We start from the raw sequence: 21,853 nt of genomic DNA on the forward strand, positions 1-21,853 counted from the left end.
TCCATGTTAAAATTTCAAGGCTTTAACAGAGATGATTCTTAGAAAGCTCCAAGGGCCCGGAGTAATACAAGAAATTTATTCTCTCTCCTTAAAGGAAATCTTTTTAAATTTAACAGATCTAATATACTTGAAATTGCATGGAAAGCCTTATCAAATAAAAATTAATAAAGCCAATCGTACTCTTAAAATGCAATTACTAAAACAGAAAGGGGGAGATGGATGTTATGTGTCACCTCAAAACAAACTCAGTCATGTTCTTTATACTTTAAATTTTTTGAATTGCGATGCAGAGGGTCATACAGCAGCCGAAAGGCATCGGGCCTCCTGTACAATAGCCTCTGTGGGGTTAGCCCTATGGAAGGATGCACAAACTGGACGATGGTTTGGACCAGATCCAGTAATGATGTGGGGAAGAGGTTGTGTTTGTATCTTTCCAGAAGGAGCAGCGCAGCCAATTTGGGTGCCAGAGCGTTACATGCATCACCACAATGGACCCAGAGAAGCTCCTTGTCCCATCGTTCAAAAGACTGAGGTTGCTCTGATGACAGCAAAGTGGAAAAGGAAGATGACGAAGGCTACGCAAGAGACTGAGGTGCCAAAATGGGGTCAGCTGAAGAAGTTAACAACTGAGGCCCAGCAGATGGCAGAAAAGCAAGAAGTGGAAGCTACTCCCTCAATCATGTTTCTGGCTATGCTAGCATTGGTTAGCTGCCAGTCTTCTGCAAACTCTTGTGCAGCCAAGTCTGGGGACTCTTGAGTAAATCAGCAAAAGAAACTTTCATTTAGTAGGAAAATGTTACTGTAGTTTGATTTCTCTATTATTGTAGTGTTGCACTGGCATTGTTTTATTAATAGCCATGTCTGGGTTTTGCATTTGCATTGTTTTGTTATTGGGTTTTGCATTGGCATTGTTTTGTTAATATTTTAATGGTCGGAACTTTGTTCTTTATGTTTAAGTTTTACTTCCATTATTAGTAGCTTAAAATTAAAAGAAGGGCAAGATGTAGGGAGCGGTTATAGGGTTAAGCCTCAGACTGACCTGCTGGCAAAGTCGCAAACAAGTCCCAGCTTGGAGGGCATAGCCCTCTAAGCATAATTAAGCTTGATCTTGTGACTGCTCCCTAGATCTTTCCTGGGTAGCTAATGGGCTGTGGGAGGTGCAGCAAGTGCTGTCAAAACAAGTGAAACTTACAAGAACATTGTAAATTACCTTGTTTACCTCTGACTATAAAATAAAGCATCAGCTTGCAGTCTGGATCTGTTCTGTGGCCTCAGCCAGGCACAGAAGATCCACCTAGACCCAGCTTATTCTCTTTGTCTGTCTTTTTCTTCATCCTTCACCAGCCCTCCCTCAGGCTCGCCGAACCCTTGGCTGTGCTGGCGCAGCAGTCTAGTCCAAACTTGGCCACTGACTAGGTGTGGAGTTCAGGTGTGCTATACCTACCCATCATATGCCCCATGATTGTGCTATCTTCCCTGACCAAGATTTTTTGGGAGCAAAGCATTGTTGTAGCATATATAAAGGAACTTACCCCTAAGAACAGGGTTAGAGGAAACAATGCATTTCTTTTTCCAGCATTTCCAACTTTTCCCCTCTGGGGATCAGCATGGCATACTATGACAGCCACTACAACACCATGGCTTAGAATGTCCTAGAGGATGAAAGCATTGACTATGGCATTTTTCACAGAGACAGTTACACATGGTACAGACATGCAAAGATACAAGAGAAGAATTACTGTCATGTTGCCTGTTCAGGTACAGTTTTAATTTGCATCCTCAGAAACAAAGACACGATGGCTGATAATGGAATATCCACTCATTTTCTGCTTTAAAATTTGAAGTTCAGATGTGCAGGTAGGTTTATACTAGTCAATAAATTGTTCAACTGTTCCTCAAAGTGAAACTGATCCTGTGGCCTAATTGTCCAAAAAAGTGGGACAAACAAGTGACCTTACTACCTTTCATGCATAGAGATATTAAATATCTTCAATAAGAAGGAGAAAGTTGTTTGCTAATTAATTTCTATAAGGGATTCACTCAAATGATGAAGTTTATGCCTCTTTGTACAGAATGAAACAAATAAATATACTTTACATAACATTTCTTAAACAGTAGAAATGAAGCTAGAATTTACTTCCAAACATTCTACTTTAATGATTTAAGAAATATAGGCATGCACAGAATTAAGGATAGCAAAGTGCATCAGACCCCAAATCTGGCATTAGGGAAGTTACATGCAGCACTATAAACAGGTGTGAATTGAGTGCTGTGGGTTTCAGAGGAAAGAGATGTTATTAAGAAAATTATGGAAAGTTTTGTAGACTCTGGTATTTGATCTAAGACTTGGAAGATAGATAAGATTTGGATATTCAGACAGAGAGGAGTCATTCCAGGTAAGGGAAAAAACAAAAACAAAAAGGTGCATGTGGGGATGTATGGGCATAAATAGGGAGATGTGAGGTACTTGTCCTACCTGAAAAAGGGGGACATGAAAACAAATAACAGGACATGTGGTTGGAAAGGTTGTTTACTATCTGACCAGAAAGAACCTTGGAAACTAGACTAAGGAGCATGGATTGATTTCTACCTGCAATAGGAAATCAATAGCGGTTAGTTAATGATCTAGAAAGCTTAATCTGCAAGAAGAGTGTGAGACAAGAAGGTATCATTAAAGTGCCACTGCCATTGTTGCAGTGAGAGATTAAAACATCTGACAATGGTCATGGATAGGGGCATGGAGAAGGAACTGATACAAGAGATATTCAATAGCAGAAGGACAGAGCTCAGTAAATTATCTTTTTTGCACCCCCACTAGAATGAAAGCTAAGGAGTGTAGGAGTTTTATCTGGTTTGATCATTGATGTATTCTCAATGCCTAGAATGGTGCCTGGCCATTGCTGGAGCTCAATAAATATTCATTAAATAAATGAAGGGAGGGAATTGGGAGCAAGGGTGAAAACAAAGAATCATAAAAGATTATATGGCAAATTCTTTAGGAGCAGGAAATAAACATTTACATTTTCTTTGACACATACAAAATGATCCATACATATGTTTGAATGTATAAATGATTGAACATGTTAACTTACCTAGTAAATTGTTCTTAGTTCTTCATTAATATAGAATGCTCACTACCTCCAGAGGTACATCACCCAATCATTGATCAGCCCTTATAGTTTTCTTCCAATAATCCTAGTTTTTTCCTTCTGGATTTATTCAAAACAAATTTTCTCTATTTAATACACAGAAACTTATTAAATATTTGAAAATGATTAATAGATATCGCTTAGTTTTAATTTCATATATTCTGAACTAAAATATTCATTATCTTCACCTTCCTGCAGGTATGAATTTTAAACCCTTCCTTATCCTGGTCAATCTCATTAGCATTCCCTCAGAGTTTGCCAATGGAGTCTTTCTGTTAAACATGGCGATTGAATATGTGTATTACCTCCCATAGTAGGTCCCATAACAGCTTCCCAGAACATTCATTCTCTAATCCTGGAAACCTGTGAAGATGTTACTTTACATCACCAAAGGGGATTTGCAAATGTGACTAAGGGTACTGACCTTGAGAGGGAGAGGTTATCCTAGGTTATCTGGGTGAGCCCAATTTAAAGTCAAATTGTTAAAAAATGGAGAATTTTTTTTCAGATGTGGTTAGAAAGATTCAATGACAACAGAAGGAGGAGGAGAGATTCAAAATATGAGGTACTTGCCCTGGTCACTGTGGCTCAATTGGTTGAACATTGACCAGTGCACCGAAGGGTCACTGGTTTAATTCCCAATTGGGGCACAAACTCAGATTGTAGGTTTGATCCTGGTTAGGGTACATCAATATTTCTCTCTCCCTCCCTCTACCTCTTCTTCCTTTTTTTTCTAAAAATTATATATATATATATATATATATATATATATATATATATATATGGTACTCAACCTACCATTTGCTGGCTTGTTAAGATGGGAAAAGGGTACCTCAACAATCGAGAAGAATGAAGTTAGAGGGATTGCAATATCAGATATCAAGTTACACTACAAAGCCACGGTAATCAAAACAGCCTGGTACTGGCATAAGAACAGACATATACACTGAATGGCCAGATTATTATGATCTCTGAAGGTATAATAATCTGGCCACTCAGTGTATATCCTATATAATAAAAGGGTAATATGCAAATTGTCCCCTTGACCAGGAGTTCGACCAGCAGGCAGGCCGGCCAACTGCCCATGTCCCCTCTCCCTGGCCAGGCTGGCTGGACCCCACCCATGCACCCATGCAAATTTTTCCAGCATTTCCAACTTTTCCCCTCTGGGGATCAGCATGGCATACTATGACAGCCACTACAACACCATGGCTTAGTGGCACATACACACACACACACACACACACACACACACACACTGAGTGGCAAGATTATTATGCATTCAGAGATCATAATAATCTGGCCACTCAGTGTATATCAATGGAACAGAACAGAGACCCCAGAAATCCACCCAAGACATTATGCTTAATTAATATTTGACAAAGGAGGAAGAGCCCACAGTTCAGTTAAGACAGTCTCATCAATAAATGATGTTGGGAAAATTGGACATGAAACCATAAAAATTCTAGAAGAAACCATAGGCAGGAAGAAATCTCAGATGTCTCTTGTAGCAATATGTTTGTGGATAAATCTCCTAGGGCAGTGGTCGGCAAACTGCAGCTCGCGAGCCGCGGTTTGCCACCTGTTGACTAATGAGTTTGCTGACCACTGGATAGGGGCTTAATCACAAGTAACAACAACAGCCTGTAATTATTGGAATCGAGAGACTAGGTCAGTGGTCGGCAAACTCATTAGTCAACAGAACGGCAAACCGCAGCTCGCGAGCCACATATGGCTTGCGAGCCGCAATTTGCCGACCACTGTCCTGGGGCAAAGGAAACTAAGGAAAAATAAACAAATGGGACTACGTCAAAATAAAAAGCTTCTGCACAACAAAAGAGACCATCAACAAAACAACAAGAAAGCCCACTACATGGGAGAACATATTTGCCTGTGACATATCTGATAAAGTATTAATATCCAAAATATATAAGGAACTCATAGAACTTAAGAAAAGGAAGACAAAGAATACAATTTAAAAATGGGCAAAGGACCTAAATAGACACTTGTCCAAAATGGACATACAGCTAGCCAAGAGATATACGAAAAAATGCTCAAAGTCACTGATCATCAGAGAGATGCAAATTAAAACTACAATGAGGTATCACCTCAGACCTGTCAGAATGGCTACCATCAACAAAGCAACAAATAACAAGTGCTAGGGAGGATGTGGAGAAAAGAGAACCCTGGTGGGGATGCAGATTGGTGAAGCCATTATGAAAAACAGTATGGAGTTTCCTCAAAAAATTAAAAATGGAACTTCCATTTGACCCAGTGATCCCACTTCTAGAAATATATCCTAAAAAAAAAAACAAAACACCAATCAGAAAGAATGTATGCACCCCTATGTTCATAGCAGCACAATTTACAATAGCTAAGATTTGGAAACAGCCTAAGTGCCCATCAGCAGATGAGTGGATTAGAAAACTGTGGTACATCTACACAATGGAATACTACGTTGCTGTAAAAAAGAAGGAACTGTTATCATTTGCAACAGCATGGATGGACCTGGAGAGTATTATGCTAAGCAAAATAAGCAGTCAGTCAGAGAAAGACAAGTATCATATAATCTCATTCAGATGCGGAGTCTAATGAACAAAATAAACTGTTGAACAAAATAGATCCAGAGACATGGAAGCATGAAACAGACTGTCGAATCTCAGAGGAAAGGTGGGGTGTGGTTGGTGGGTGGGAAGTGATCAACCAAAGAACTTGTATGCATATAGGACAAAGACTATAGGGTGGTGGAGGCCTGGGGAGGGCGGTGGGGGATTTTTCTCAATGGGAGGAAAAGGGAACATATGTAATACTCTCAACAGTAAAGACTTCAAAAATAAAATAAAAAGATGGAAAAAGTGGGCCATAAGTCACAGAGTTTAGGGGGCCTATAGAAGCTAGAAATGACCCTTAGCTGACATCCACCAAGGAAGCAGGGATTTCAGTCCTACAACCACAAGAAAATGAATTCTGCCAATACCCAAATAAGCTAAATAAATACATTTACACAAATAAAAGAGGAAGATGCAAATTGACCGTACCTTCGCGACACCCAACAGCCAGTCAGGAGTGAGTATGCAAATTTACCCTACAAAGATGGTGGATTAATTTGCATACGCAGGCACCAAGCAGCTGGGGGTGGGGCGGGACGCTTGTGTCATCGCCATGGCGATGATGCAAGCGTTCTGCATCACCCCAGCCGCTCTGGGCCTCTGGGCAGTATGGCAAGGCAGAAAGGCTGCTCCAGCCAGAGCAAAAAGGCAGCTCCAGCCAGAGAGAAGGTGGTGCCGGCAGCCAGGGGAAGGAAGGCTCATTCTTGCATGAATCTTCTTGCATCGGGCCTCTACTACATTAAAAAATAAATAAATAAATAAATAAATAAATAAATAAATAAATAATGATGAGAAAAAGGAACCCTCGTGCACTACTGGTGGGAATGCAGACTGGTACAGCCACTGTGTAGAACAGTATGGAGTTTCCTCACAAAACTAAAAATGGAACTCCCATTTGACCCAGTAATCCCACTTCTAGGATTATATCCCAAGAAACTAGAAACACCAATCAGAAAGGATATATGCACACCTATGTTCATAGCAGCACAATTCACCATAATTAAGATTTGGAAACAGCCTAAATGCCCATCAGCAGATGAGTGGATTAGAAAACTATTGTACATCTACACAATGGAATACTACGCTGCTATAAAAAAGAAGAAATTCTTACCATTTGCAGCAGCATGGATGGACGTGGAGAGCATTATGTTAAGTGAAATAAGCCAGGCAATGAAAGAAAAATACCACATGATCTCACTCATTTATGGAAAATAAAGAACATTATAGCCTGATGAATAAATAGATAGATGTAGAGGCAGTAAAGCACCAAACAGACTTTCAAATTACAGCAGGAAGGCTGGGGAGTGTTGGGGAGGGGGGGAAATAGATCAACCAAAGGACTTGTATGCATGCATATAAACACACCAATGGACACAAGACACTGCAGGGGGGTGGGGGAATGAGGGCATGCAACAGGGCATAGGGGAGGCTGGGGGAAGGTCAATGGGGGAAAAAGGAGATATATGTACTAATATATGTAATATTTTAAACAATAAAAAAAGAAAAAAAAGTAAAAAATAAATAAATAAATAAAATAAAAAAATCCTTCTCTGGAACATCCAGAAAAGAAAACAAACAGCCTTACATGGTACATACACATTGAGAACTGTGCTTTCTTGATGTATTTAACCTTTTATCATTAGAGTCAATGTCCCTTCTTAACTTTGGTAATATTTCTTATCCCCAAATCTACTTTGTCTGACAGTAATATAGCCGTTCAATTTTCTTTGCATTATATATTTCTTTTCATTCTTTTATTTTTAACCTATCTGTATATTTCTATCTAAACTGAGTTTTTTTTATAGACAGCATGTAGTTAGGTGTTGCTTTTATGTCTAGGCCAACAAGCTCTGCTTTTCAATAGGAATGTTTAGACCAGGGTCAGCAAAGTTTGTCTTAAAGGGCTCCATAGTAAATGCGTTAGGCTTTGTGGAACATATATTGTCTCTATTGAAACTATTCAACTTTTCAAGTAGTACAAAAGCAGTTATAGATAATATGTAAATGAATGGGCATGGCTATGTTCCAATAGAACTTTATTTACAAAAACAGAGGGCCATAGTTTGCTGAACTTTGGTTTAGACCATTTATATTTAATGCAATTGCTGATATGGTTACTTTAAATTCTACCATGTTGTTATTTGTCTTCTATTTGTGCCATCTATTCTTGGTTCAGTTTTCCTGCTTTCTTTTGGATTAATTGAATATTTTCCAATACTCTCTTTTATTGACTCCATTGGCTATTAGCCACAATTCTGTTGTGTTTTCAGTGGTGACTCTAAGGTTTACAATATGCATCATTATCTTATCAGATTCTATTTTCAAATAACATTACATTACTTCACATATGATAGGTGAATTTTGTAACAGTATGCTTCTATTTTCCCCATACTATCTTCTGTGTTATGTTGTCATGCATTTACTTCAACATGTTATACACTTCACAATGCATTTTTATTACTTTGGCCTTAAAAAATTATTTCTTTTTTTTTTAAATATATTTTATTGATATCTTACAGAGAGGAAGGGAGAGGGATAGAGAGCTAGAAACATCGATGAGAGAGAAACATCGATCAGCTGCCTCCTGCACACCTTCCACTGAGGATGTGCCCGCAACCAAGGTACATGCCCTTGACCAGAATCGAACCTGGGACCCTTCAGTCCGCAGGCTGACGCTCCATCCACTGAGCCAAACCAGCTAGGGCAAACAATTATTTCTTAAATAAAAATTTTAATGGAGGAAAAGGTCTTTATATTTACCATTCCTATCATACTTCCTTTCTTTGGTGGAATCATTTGGGTAGAAAGTTAAGTGATATCATTTTCCTTCAGCCTAAAGAACTTCCTTCAACATTTTTGTAGTAAGTTTGGTTTATCTGAAAATGTCTGTTTTATTTTCTTCTTTGAGGAAAGACTCCATCAAAAAACTATTAGACTTAATAAATGAATTTGGCAATGTAGTAGGATACAAAATTAACACCCAGAAATCTATGGCCTTTTTATACACCAACTAGAGGCCCGGTGCATGAAATTCATGCATGGGGGGGTCACCTCAGCCCAGCCTGCACCCTCTCCAATTCGGGACATCCCTCTCACAATCCAGAATGGCTGGCTCCTAACTGCTCACTTGCCTGCCTGCCTGATTGCCCCTATCTGCCCCCCTGGCCAGCCTGATCACCCCTAACCTCCTTTTCCCGCCAGCCTGGTTGCTCCCAATTGGACGCCTCACTGGCCTGGTCATCCCCAACTGTCCCCTCCCGCCGGCCTGGTCGCCTCCAACTGCCCTGCCCCCCTGCCAGCCTGGTCACTCCAGGAAGCCTGCTATTCAGTTGTTTGGTCATCCCTCACTAACCCCCTTGCTGGCCTGGTCACCCCACACAGCCTGCTGTTAGGTCATCCATCCAGTTGTTTCAGTCACGACAGCCCCTGACTTTTTATATATTAGGATAATGAACTCATAGAAAGATAAACTAAAAAAAAACAACCCCATTTACCATTGTACCAAAAAAAATTAAGATACCTAGGAATAAACTTAACTAAGGAAATAAAAGACCTGTACTTGGAAAACTACAGGACATTGAAAAAAGTAAAAGAGGAAGATACATAAAAAAATGGAAGAATATACCCTGTTCATGGATTGGTAAAATCAACATCATTGAAATGTCCATATTATCCAAATCAATCTATAGATTCAATGCAATCCCCATTAAGATACCAACGAACTATTTCACAGACCTAGAACAACCTCTTCAAAAGTTTATATGGAATAAAAGAAGACACCAAATATCCACAGCAATCTTGAGAAAGAGGAACAAAGTAGGAGGGATCTCAATACCAGATATCAAGCTATATTACAAAGCCACTGTTCTCAAAACTGCCTGGTACTGGCACAAGAACATAGAGACCAATGGAACAGAACAGAGAACCCAGAAATCGGCCCAAGCCATTCTGCTCAGTTAATATTTTACAAAGGAGGCAAGAGCATACAATGGAGACAAGATAGTCTCTTCAATAAATGGTGTTGGTAAAATTGGACAGATATATGCAAAAAAATGAAACTAGACCACCAACTTACACCATACACAAAAATAAACTCAAAATGGATAAAGAACTTAAACATAAGACGGGAAACCATAAACATCTTAGAAGAATCCACAGGCAGCAAAATATTAGACATATGTCATAGCAACATCTTTACCAATACAGTTCCTAGGGCAGTGGAAACTAAGGAGAAAATAAACAAATGGAACTACACCAAAATATAAAGCTTCTGCACAGCAAAAGAAACCATCAACAAGACAACAAGAAGGCCCGCTGCATGGGAGAACATATTTGCCAATGTTATCTCCAATAAGGGTATAATCTACAAAATTTACAGGGAACTCATACAACTTAACAAAAGGAAGATAAACAAGTCAATCAAAAAATGGCCAAAGGACCTAAATAGACACTTTTCAAAAGAGAACATACATAAGGCCAAAAGACATATGAAAACATGCTCAAAGTTACTAATCATCTGAGAGATACAAGTCAAAATGACCATGAGATACCATCTCACACCTGTCAGAATGTCTATCATCAACTAATCAACAAACAACAAGTGCTGGCAAGGATGTGGAGAAAAAGGAACCCTCATGCATTGCTGGTGGGAATGCAGAATGGTGCTGCCTCTGTGGAAAACAGGATGGAGTTTCCTCAAAAAATTAAAAATGGAACTCCTATCTGACCCAATAATTCCACTTCTACGAATATATCCCAAGTAATCAGAAACACCAATCAGAAAGGATATATGCACCCCTATGTTCATAGCATCACAATTTATAATAGATAAGATTTGGAAACAGCCTAAGTGCCCATCAGCAGATGAGTGGATTAGAAAACTGTGGTACATCTACACAATGGAATACTACACTGCAGTAAAAAAAGAAGGAACTTTTTCAACAGCATGGATGGACCTGGAGAGCATTATGCTAAGTGAAATAAGCCAGTCAGAGGACGATAAAGATCACATGATCTCACTCATTTGTGCAAAATAATGAACAACATAAACTGATGAACAAAAATAGAGCCAGAGGGAAAAAAATATTTTAGAATATAATAGAAGTAATCCTGTTGTTTGCAGATTTTTATTATTTCCTACAACTTGTGTGATATTATATTATGTTAGTACAGTTTGGATAATATTATTATATTTAAAATATTTTTCTTGAAATATTAGTGTTCATTGCATATAATACTATATTTAAAATAATTTTTCTTGAAATATTAATGTTTATTGCATGTAACATTATATTTAAAATAATTTTTCTTGAAATATTAATTTTATTGCATGTAAAAAATAGGTGAATGGATAAAGAAGTGGTGCATATATAGAGTGAAATATCTCTCAGCCATAAAAAATGTATTACTTTCTTATAATGTCAATATATTTTCTAAATTTTCCCCAAGGTATGTTTTAAAAGCTTAAAAAATAATGATTATTGAGCTATATCCACCATTAAAGTAAATATGCATTTTAGATAAAATGGAAAATATAAGAAACAAGAAGAAAAAAATAAGACTCAGTGGAGACTATTTTCACTCCATTGTATGGTCTTGTCTCCTTTGTCAAATATTAATTGACCATAAAAGTGTGGATTGATTTCTGGGTTCTCTGTCCTGTTCCACTGATCTATAAGCCTGTTCTTATGCCATTATTGTGATCCCTCCAACTTTGTTCTTTCTCAAGATTGCTGAGGCTATTCAGGGTCTTTTTTGCTTGCATATAAATTTTTGGAATATTTGTTCTAGATCTGTGAAATATGCCACTGGTATTTCCAGGAATTGTGCTGAATCTATAGATTGCTTTGGGTAGTATGGACATTTTAATGGTATTAATTCTTCCAATTCATGAATATGGTATATGCTTCCACTTGTTTGCATCTTCCTCTATTTCTTTCTTCAATGTCTTATAATTTTCTGAGTACACGTCTTTTGCCTCCTTGGTTAAGTTTATTCCTAGGTACAAAATGCACAAGGTCACTAATCATCAGGGAGATGAAAATTAAAACTACAATGAGGTATCACCTCACACCTGTCAGAATGGCTATTATCAATAAATAAAAAACAAGTGCTGGTGAAGATGTGGCGAAAAGGGAACCCTTTTGGTTTACTATTAGTGAGAATGCAGACTAGTGCAGCCTCTGTGGAAAACAGTAGTGTTTCCTCAAATAATTAAAAGTGGAACTGCCTTTTGACCTAGTGATCCTACTTCTAGTATACATCCTAAGAATCCTGAAACACCAATTAGAAAGATATATGCACTCCTATGTTCATAGCAGCATTTGTTAAAATAACCAAGATCTGAAAACAGCCCAAGTGCCCATCTGTAGATGAGTGGATAAAAAGGCGTGGTACATTTACACAATGGAATATTGCATGGCTCTAAAAAAGAAGGATCTCTTCCCCATTGTGATAGCATGGATGGACCTGGAAATTAATAAGCTAATCAAAATAAGCCAGTCAGAAAGACAAATACCATATGATCTCACTAATATGTGGAATCCAATGAACAAAATAAACTAATGAACAAAATCGAATTTGAGGCATGGATGCATGGAACAGACAAATGTCAGAGGGGAGGCAAGATGGGGGGACTGGATAAAAGAAGGTGAAAGGATTAAAGAATATATATACATAGCCCATGGACCCAGACAGTAGTGTAGGGAGGACCAAGGGGAGTTAGGAGGCGGTTGGCAAAGGGGAGAAAAATGGAGGACATCTGCAATAGTGTCAACAATAAAAAATTTAAATAAAAAAAGACTCAGTAGAATTATTTTTTTCAATTACATACATTATTTTTATTTTTTTAATTGCCTTTTTACAGAGAGGAAGGGAGAGGGATAGAGAGCTAGAAATATCGTTGAGAGAGAAACATCAATCAGCTCCTCCTGCACACCCCCTACTGCAACCAAGGTACATGCCCTTGACCGGAATCGAACTTGGGACCCTTCAGTCTGAAGGCTGACGCTCTATCCAGTGAGCCAAACCGGTCAGGGCAATTACATACATTATTATATCAGCTTCATATGTACAACATAATGCTTAGACATTTATATAACTTACAAAGTGATCCCCCATAAACCTAGTACCCATCTGACATCACACTTAGTAATTACAATATTGCTGACTATATTACCTAGGCTGCACTTTACATCTCTATGACTGTTGTGTAATATCTGAAAATTATGTTCTCAGATAGTTTGCCTAGTTTTCTAGTTGTTTATAGCGGGAGAGAAAATCTGTTATCCCATCATGGTTATGCTTGACTTTACATGCAGTTTAATCCTATATAATAAAAGTGTAATATGCAAATCGACCAAATGGCAGAACGACCAGTCAGTGGGGGACAGGGTTGGTGAGCAGGCGGTGCCAGGCCAGCCAAGGCATGTGCCAGCGGGTAGAGGGAGGGAACAGGGAACGGTGATGGGGGGGGGGGGCGGGGTGGCTTCCAGCGGCAGTGGGAGGGTGATGGGGAGAGCCAGCACCGTCCCCTGATCGGCCCATCTGGTTGCCTCCCGCAGAGGGAGACCAGGCAGTGGCAGCAGCGGGGTGACGGGGGCAGCACCATCCCCTGATCGTGGCAGCGTAGTGGCAGGGTGGTGGGGGCGGTGCCGTCCCCTGATCACCAGTCCAGTCACGTCCTGCAGAGGGAGGCCAGACTGCGGCTTAAGACATCCCCTGAGGACTCCTGGAATTTTCGTGCACTGGGCCTCTAGTATAATAATAATTTAATATTGTTCAATTTAGTTCCAATGAAGAAAGTCTGGGGCAAGTGTACATCTGCCAGACAATCTTAGATTCTAGAAATTAAAATGTTGAATGGTTTGTGTTAAGAGGTGAAGAAAGATTCATATCTGTTATCTATATAATAAAAGGCCAATGGCCATAATGACCAAAACGACCAAACGAACGGTCACCAAGAAGTGCATGGAGCACCTCTTGGTGCCTCCCCCGCGCCCATAGGCTCCTATCACAGCAAGGCTGGTGCCTGGCGGGTGGGCGGAGTGGCAGGCGGTGAACGGGGTGAGTTGGGTGTGGTAAGAGAGACAGGGCCTGATCCGCAGCTGCTGCGGAGGCGGCGGATCAGGCCCGGAGATAGGCCTGGAGAGAGAGACAGCTGTCAGCAGGGCCATTCTGGATTTTCCAGAAAAGCCAATGGCTGCCTAGGAGGCAGAGCTTTTGACGCTAACTGGCATAGAAACCGACCAATCAGAACCAAATCTGGGTCAACTGTGATGAGCCAGTGGTTGCCTAGGAGATGGAGCTTTTGACGCTGACGGGCATAGAGACCAATCAGAACCAAATCTGGGTGAAGTGCCAGGAGCCAATGGCTGCCTAGGAGGCAGAGCTTTTGCTGCTGACTGGTATAGAAACCGACCAATCAGAACCTAATCTGGGTGAACTGTGAAGGCAGAATCTAAGGTGGGGGCTGAGGAGGGGTTCTAAGGGCAACAGCTGTTTAGTGTAAAGTGTAAGAAAGCAGTTCAATTTTTTAATGACTGGTTTGTCAGTATAGTGCATATGGCTGGCTAGCAGTCCAGATATAGGGGTTATGTATTTTTGTCTGCCAAAAGCATCTCCTCCTGCTGTAAAAGGCTCCCCCCCCATTTAAGCAATTCTATCCTACATAATCTATCTATACTAATAAAAGGGTAATATGCTAATTAGACTGGGTCAACCGGCCATCATCCAGATGTCTGACTTCCTTCTGGACAAAGCCATGGTGGTGGAGGCCGAGGTAGAGGCAGTTAGGGATGAGATCAGGCTGGCAGGGAGTTAGGGGCGATCAGGCCAGCAGGGGAGGGCAGTTGGAAGCAATCAGGCCAGCAGGGGAGGGCAATTGGGGGCGAGATCAGGCCGGCAGGGAGGGCAGTTGGGGATGACCAGGCTGGCAGGGGAGGGCAGTTGGGGGTGACCAGGCCGGCAGGGGAGGGCCATTGGAGGTGACCAAGTTGGCAGGGGAGAGCAGTAGGGGGTGACCAGGCCAGTAGGGGAGGGCAGTTGGGGGCGTGACCAGGCCGGCAGGGGAGGGAAGTTGGGGGTATTAGGCAGGCGGGCAGGTGAGTCGTTAGGAGCCAGTGGTCCTGGATTGCGAGAGGGATGTCCTACTTCCCTCAGGGATTGGGCCTAATCCGGCAGTTGGACATCCCCTGAGGGGTCACAGATTGGAGAGGGTGCAGGCTGGGCTGAGGGACATCCCCCCATGCACGAATTTCATGCACCAGGCCTCTAGTCTCATTATAAAGAGTATAGGGTTTGGGGGGGGGGGGAAAGCTTTAAAATAGAAAACAAAATGTTGATTTTATATCATAATCACCCCCACTCCCTCACCCCCCAGTGACTGGCCTACCCTCAGCCTCAGGCCAGAAAGTCTTTAATTATAGACAATGTCATTCTGTCCCATGTATTACAGTAGGGATATTTGTTATGGGAACCTGAAAATAATTTAGCATTAGGGTATGTTTACAAGGTACATGACATTTTATATATGTACTGTATACAAGCACCTCATGTCCATCTTCAAAGCTATAGACAGGGGTCCTCAAACTTTTTAAACAGGGGGCCAGTTCACTGTCCCTCAGACCGTTGGAGGGCCGGACTATAGTTTAAAAAAAACTATGAACAAATTCCTATGCACACTGCGGACCCAGGACGAGTCAGCTGCTAAGCAGGACAGGCAGCGGCACCTGGCGGGCTGGATAAATGTCCTCGGTGGGCCACATGTGGCCCGCGGGCCGTAGTTTGAGGACGCCTGCTTTAGAATCTCCTCACTTCCTTAGGAACTTGAATTCTTAAAATTCTTGCCAACCTTCTCTAAACTATTTGGCAGAATATTTGTTATATATACACACATATAAGTCTTTATTTTCCTCCAACATCATAGACCTCTTTAAAATAAGAGTTGTGTAAAAAAGAAGAAAAAGGTGATTATTGCCTCTTGTATCTAATCTAGTCGACTTATTTTAATCTCTGTTTCTCATCAGCCTGGTATCTGACTTGCCTTTGTCACTTCAGAGAGGGGAAAGATAGGTAAACTGTGGGCATGGTAGTGATATTTGAGTTGGGATGCAGGGGAGAGACAGACTTAAAGCAGAACTAACCACTGAAAATAGTAGTTCTGTTTGTACAGATTGTTGTTATTTTCTGATGTTGGATGTGGGAGAATAAACTATTCAATTGAATAATGCTTTGCCATTCAACATAATAACCTTTTCCTTATTCATGTTTGACTGAACAGAATTGTCTACTTAAAGTAAATTGAGCAGAAGCAATCCTTGGCCTGGATCCATATAAATACTTGCTATCTTAATTCATTCCTGCCCCTCTGCTGCCCCTCTGTGGCCACTTCATTGTGTTTTCACATCTCAGCCCTGCCTGGAGTTCTTTACTTTCCAGCCCCCACCACCCTAACACATTACCTTAAGCAAATTCCAAGTTGTGTCCAACTGGCATCTCAATTGCTTAACAAAATGCTGTAACAAAACAAAAGGCTGACAAACACTTACCTGGGCTCCCCAACCTGGGCCTATGGAACCTAGTCCTCCCAAACATGGTCACACAACATCTCCAGCCAAGCAAACTGCCTTAACCTGAATACTAGCCTTGCTCTTTGTGGATATGCCTGGGGTGTGCTCCAATCCTGGCGTAATAAAATACTGTTTGCTTCTTCTCCACTTGAGGCCCCACTGAACCCACTTCTCCTAGGAAATAGGCCCCAACCACTTCCAAACACAAACCACAGTATCTCAGCACTTAGCAAGCACACAAAGTAAGTGTTTCTAAGTAATGTGGACATGTAACTTAAGTTTAGATAATCTCATAATAAATAAATAAAAATACTTTAAAAAATATTAAAGCATTTATCTTTTATTATCAACTTCATAGCATATAATGTTCCATAAGTGGAATCTTTGCTTAAGTAGCTCTATTGGAAGGAAATAGCTGAAGATAATAGATTTTAAGCTCTAGGTTTGAGTGCAGACTGATTAGTGGGTGTGTGACCTCAGTTTATAGGGATAATAATGGTGTCATCCATATGGTTGTTTTGAAGACTAAGAGAGAAAATGTATGAAGAGACTTACTGTGTGCCTGACATACAGTAAGTTTTATAAAGATTAGCTATTAGTAATAGCTATTATTATTTTAAATACTTATCTCTCTAGAAACAAGGCAAACACTTTTATAACCTAACAAATGTTTATTTTCCACTGTATACCAAATGCTAGTGAATTTGCATATATTGTCTCAATTTGTTATCATTTATAGATCATATTTTTGTTAACTTTATCCTCATTAGTAGATTTTGTTTTAAATAAAAAATTAGCCACATTAAGAATGAATTTGCTTAAAATAAATCTATCACTATCTTTATCTTAGCTAAGCCTATCTGAGAAAGCTACATAATTAGTAACTAAGTCAGCATACTCAAAGGAAAATTTCATTTTCAACTGAGTTAAAAAAATAATCTGGTATTATAATACTCCATTGAAGCACAACATATAAGCCTATAGTATTCTCTTTGGTTATTTTTTCTCATAATAGAAATAATATATCTCTATTTTAAAAGGTTTAAAAAATATACAGTGATGATTTACAAGCATTGGTGATCACATGATTAAGAGCTAATTTTTCCTAAAATATTGGTGAGTTTCTAAGGTTTGTTTTTCCTCTATACCAATGCCATCATCTAGAACTTTCTGAGATGACGGAAATGTTATCTATATGCGTTATCTAATACAAGAATTACAAGCCACAATAAAGATGCTATAAAGCATCTGAAATGTAGTAAAAGCAACTGAGGAACTGAAGTTTTTAATTATTTAGATTTAATAGTCACATGTAGCTAATGGCTACCATATTGGATAGTATAGTTTTAAACAGAAATGTTTATAATATTGGTAACTAAAATTTGTACTGGAAGTATTTCCAGTATTATTAAATAGATGCCCAGTGCATGGATTCCTGCATGGGTGGGGTCGCTCAGCCTGGCTTGCACCCTCTCACAATCCAGGACCCCTTGGGGGATGTAGCAGTGCCAAAACATCAGGCGGCCCAGGAGGAGCCCCAGCCGGGGCCAGGCGCAGCTCTGCTGCTGCTCATCCCAGCCCTGCTGCGCCTGCCGCCACTGCTCAGTAGCACTGCTGTGGAGGCAGGAGAGGGTCCTGCTGCCACAGCTGAGCTCACCAGCTGTGAGCCTGGCTTCTGGCTGAGTGGTGATCCCACTGTGGGAGCACACTGACCACCAGGGGGCAGCTTTTTCATTGAGCGTCTGCCCCCTGGTGGTCAGTGTGCGTCATAGTGACTGGTTGGCCGGTCGTTCCGGCCATTCCAGTTGTTCCGTTCACTCAGTCATAATGGTCGCTTAGGCTTTTATATATAGATATAAAGTATAATTTAAATGGATCCTTATTGCATTATATGGAGGAATTATTTGTGTGACTATCCATAATTATGAGGCAACTAGAGGCCTGGTGCACAAAATCGTGCATAGGTAGGGTCCCTAGGCCTGGCTGGCAATCAGGGCTGATCTGTGGGGCAATTGGCGGGGCAATTGGAGGGCCCCTGCTGGCACCAGCCTCGGCCATCCTGATGCCACCCACTTGCCGGCCCCACCCCCTGCCGCCACTGCCAGTCGCCTCCCTTTGTGGGGCAACTGGCAGGGTGATTGGAGTCCCCCGCTGGCACCTGCCTTGGCTGGCCTAGGGGCCTATGGGCTGGGGGCAGCTCCTGCATTGAGCATCTGCCCTCTGGTGGTCATTGTGCATCATAGTGACCAGTCGTTCTGCCATTTGGTGGATTTGCATATTAGGCTTTTATTCTATAGGATTATATTTTTTCTCTTTGGAAATAAATTTTCTCTTGTAAATAAAACAACAGTCAACCACTTTGTAAATAAATTTTTGTCTGGATTCATGATTATTTCCTTGGGAGAGGTGCAGAAAGAGAAACCACTGAGTGAAAAGGTAAGAACTACTTTAGGGCTCTGGAGCTGCTTTCCTCAAAAATTGAACCCACTATATTCCCACAAGCAAAAACTCAAGTGCCTATCTCATTCACCTTTGTAAACATCAAGCATTACTCAATTCTTTAAAAAAATTTAAATTAATAAATAGAAATTGTATCAAATGGTGTGGGTTTTTTGTCTTTGATTGGTGGTTGCAGTGGGTGTGGAGGTGGAATGCTTATGAAGAGATGATGGCCTCAGCTGCATTTATGTGTTTGTAGACAGTCTACCTGGCATTTCCTTCAGGGTCTGATTTAGTGCCCTCTGGGGCAGCCCACACCAAGTGACTGAGTGAGGCAGGGGTATAAACCTGGCCATTTGGGCTGATGTGGGCAACTTTGATGGGCAATATGTACCACCGAGCTTCTGGCATTATTGTCTGAGGCTTTGAATGGCCTGTATCAGAGGCGGACATTTCCATCTGCCCAATCCCACTTCAGCCCCATTGCTTTCATATGTGTGGATCCCTGTTAAATACCATGTACCCCAAACCCATCTTAGGGTCTTCTACTGGAGAACCCAATCTCCAGAAGAAGTGATATTGGACTTGCATGTTTATTTGCTTTTTTTGTCATGTTGTATTGAGAAGGACTTTGATGCCACTTATGGGCAAGCAGAAAAGAATGCTGGTATTAATACATTTTCAATTGAAATAATTATTATGTCTGAAAGCCACAGAAAAATAATAAAGGCAAAGATTTGACATAAACCTTAAAATGTCTGCATATAAAAACACCTTGGATATATTTTAATGCACAAACTGGAAAGTTACAATAGACAAAGTTTTATACTTACATATCAAGAGATCTTAAATGTCAAACTAGAGGCCCGGTGCATGAAATTCGTGCACTCAGGGGGATCCCTCAGCTTGGCCTGTGCCCTCTCGCAGTCCAGGAGCCCTTGGGGGATGTCCAACTTATGGCTTAGGCCCACTCCCTGCCTAAGCTGGCAGTCAGACATTCTCAGTGCTGCTGCTGAGGCGGGAGAGGCTCCTACCACTGCTGCTGCGCTCGCCAGCCATGAGCCTGGCTTCTGGAGTACTGACCACCAGGAGGCAGCTCCTGCATTGAGCATCTGCCTTCTGGTGGTTAGTGTGCATCACAGCAACCCATTGTTCTGCTGTTCAGTGGATTTGCATATTAGCCTTTTATTATATAGGATTAACCTTAGTAGAGAAAACATTGTACCATCCTATCTAGTTTATTTCTTTAGGACGTAAGAACCATTCTGCTATTGTGTCTTCCCTAAACACATTTTGTAAACCCCACTAGGACTGATCTATTCCTCTGAAACTTCAAGAAATCCAAGACATGGATGATCTGGAAACAAATGAATTCTTTGATTTGTGAATAAGCTCACAAAAAATAAGAATATGGCTCAAAGTTCTTCCAAATCTCCTATTCCAAAAATGCAGTGAGAAAAGTGAAGAAAACCTCAAATAACAAAGTCTTAGCTAATCGTATACCTCCTCTCTCTCTCACAGCCTTGCTCACTGAAGACCTGACAGATGCGATTATCTGTGCCAAGAAAATTGTTAAAGAGACAGAAGGGATGAATTATTGGTAAGAAGCTTCCTTTGGGAGACTGAGGCTGACATGGGCAAAACCTGCACTGTGTTAACTCATCGTGGCTGTAGCAGATGTTGACAAACTCGTCCCTGCAGAGTGGTCCAACAGTGGTATTAATGTGACTTGTCTATATCATTCTCCATCAGTGTGTGGGTATGCAGTGAATACAGTGGAAAGCATTTGCATGGGGAGGAGTGATGGTACTGAGTTATGATAAATTGCAATGGCTTTTCATATTCCAAACAATGGAAAGAGTGAAATCAGTACACCAAAGGAAAAAAGCTTGAGTTTTTTCTAAATTCGAATAAGATTTGGAGGGCTACAGCAGCATTTTCTGGAGAGAGAGAACAGCAACAGTGAGAAGAAAATGATCATGTCAGTTACATGGTAAGTGGGCAAGACAGCTCCCCAGTACTGTGCATGGAACAGTGTTAGTGGTGCTCACCATCATCTTGCATAGAGAACACAGCTAATCAGATCACCCTCTTGGGGAACCCAATTTTTCAAAGATGTGGGTGTTTAACTAAAGGACCCATCTTTATAAAAATTGTTTCCTTGTTGCTGAGGCAAATAATGACTGGGAGAAAAATGGAGAGGACAAAGTCTTAAAGAAAAGACAAGACAAAAGGATAAAGTCCTTGAACCTCAGAATCAAATGAAACTAAGTCCTGGACACTGTGAGTTGCTTGCATTAATTATATGTAGTTTTTGAACCCAATAATATTTGCATTGTAGGGCTTCTTTCTGTTGTTTCTGCTTCCCTCTCCACCTTAGGCAAGGCTGGAAGGAACACTGTGAGGGCAGGGGTCTGTCTGAGTGGGAAAAAGGCTGTGAGGTTTCATGAGCTGGAACTGGACCAAGGGTACTGTGCAATGACTCCCTAGAGTTTGTAATGAACGTCAAGATGCTCCTGTCATCTTGTCCCCTTTCTCCCAATATTCCTTCTCAGAGTTGGAGAAGGAATACTAAGCTACATTTTAAGGAAATAACTATTGCCATTTAAATGTCTTGACTTTACCCTCACTCTGTTTCAATGATATCATAAAAGCACAATGTTGAGACATGAAAAGTCACCTGCAAAACGTTCTAGCCCCAGATAGAACAAACTTCTCATTACTGAAAGGTTCCCATGGCTCTGAAGTGTCAGCTCATTTAAAAATAAGTTTGCTGGGCTGAAACCAGTTTGGCTCAGTGGATATAGCATCAGCCTGCGGACTGAAAGGTCCCAGGTTCGATTCTGGTCAGGGGCACGTACCTTGGTTCCGGGCACATCCCCAGTGGGAGGTGTGCAGGAGGCAGCTGATCATGTTTCTCTCTCATCGATGTTTCTAACTCTCTATCCCTCTCCCTTCCTCTCTGTAAAATATCAATAAAATATATTTTTAAAAAAATAAGTTTGCTGGCCTGTGTCCTGGAGCATACGGTCATTCTTCTCTTGAGCCATCTGACACACGCTCCTTCCTCAGTTTAGCATTGTCAGAG

At 40.8% G+C, this 21,853-nt stretch overlaps 1 pseudogene across 1 annotated transcript; it reads left to right on the forward strand.

The window, feature by feature from the left end:
* Nucleotides 1–1,607: 1,607 nt before the first annotated feature.
* LOC308253416 (lysozyme-like protein 1) lies at nt 1,608–21,215 on the forward strand (annotated as a pseudogene). Its single transcript has 3 exons — nt 1,608–1,758; nt 20,287–20,365; nt 21,146–21,215. The product of its transcript is annotated as a lysozyme-like protein 1 (transcript).
* Nucleotides 21,216–21,853: the final 638 nt, after the last annotated feature.

Source organism: Plecotus auritus, assembly GCF_963455305.1.
Source record: "Plecotus auritus genome assembly, chromosome: 1".
Classification (NCBI taxonomy): domain Eukaryota; kingdom Metazoa; phylum Chordata; class Mammalia; order Chiroptera; family Vespertilionidae; genus Plecotus; species Plecotus auritus.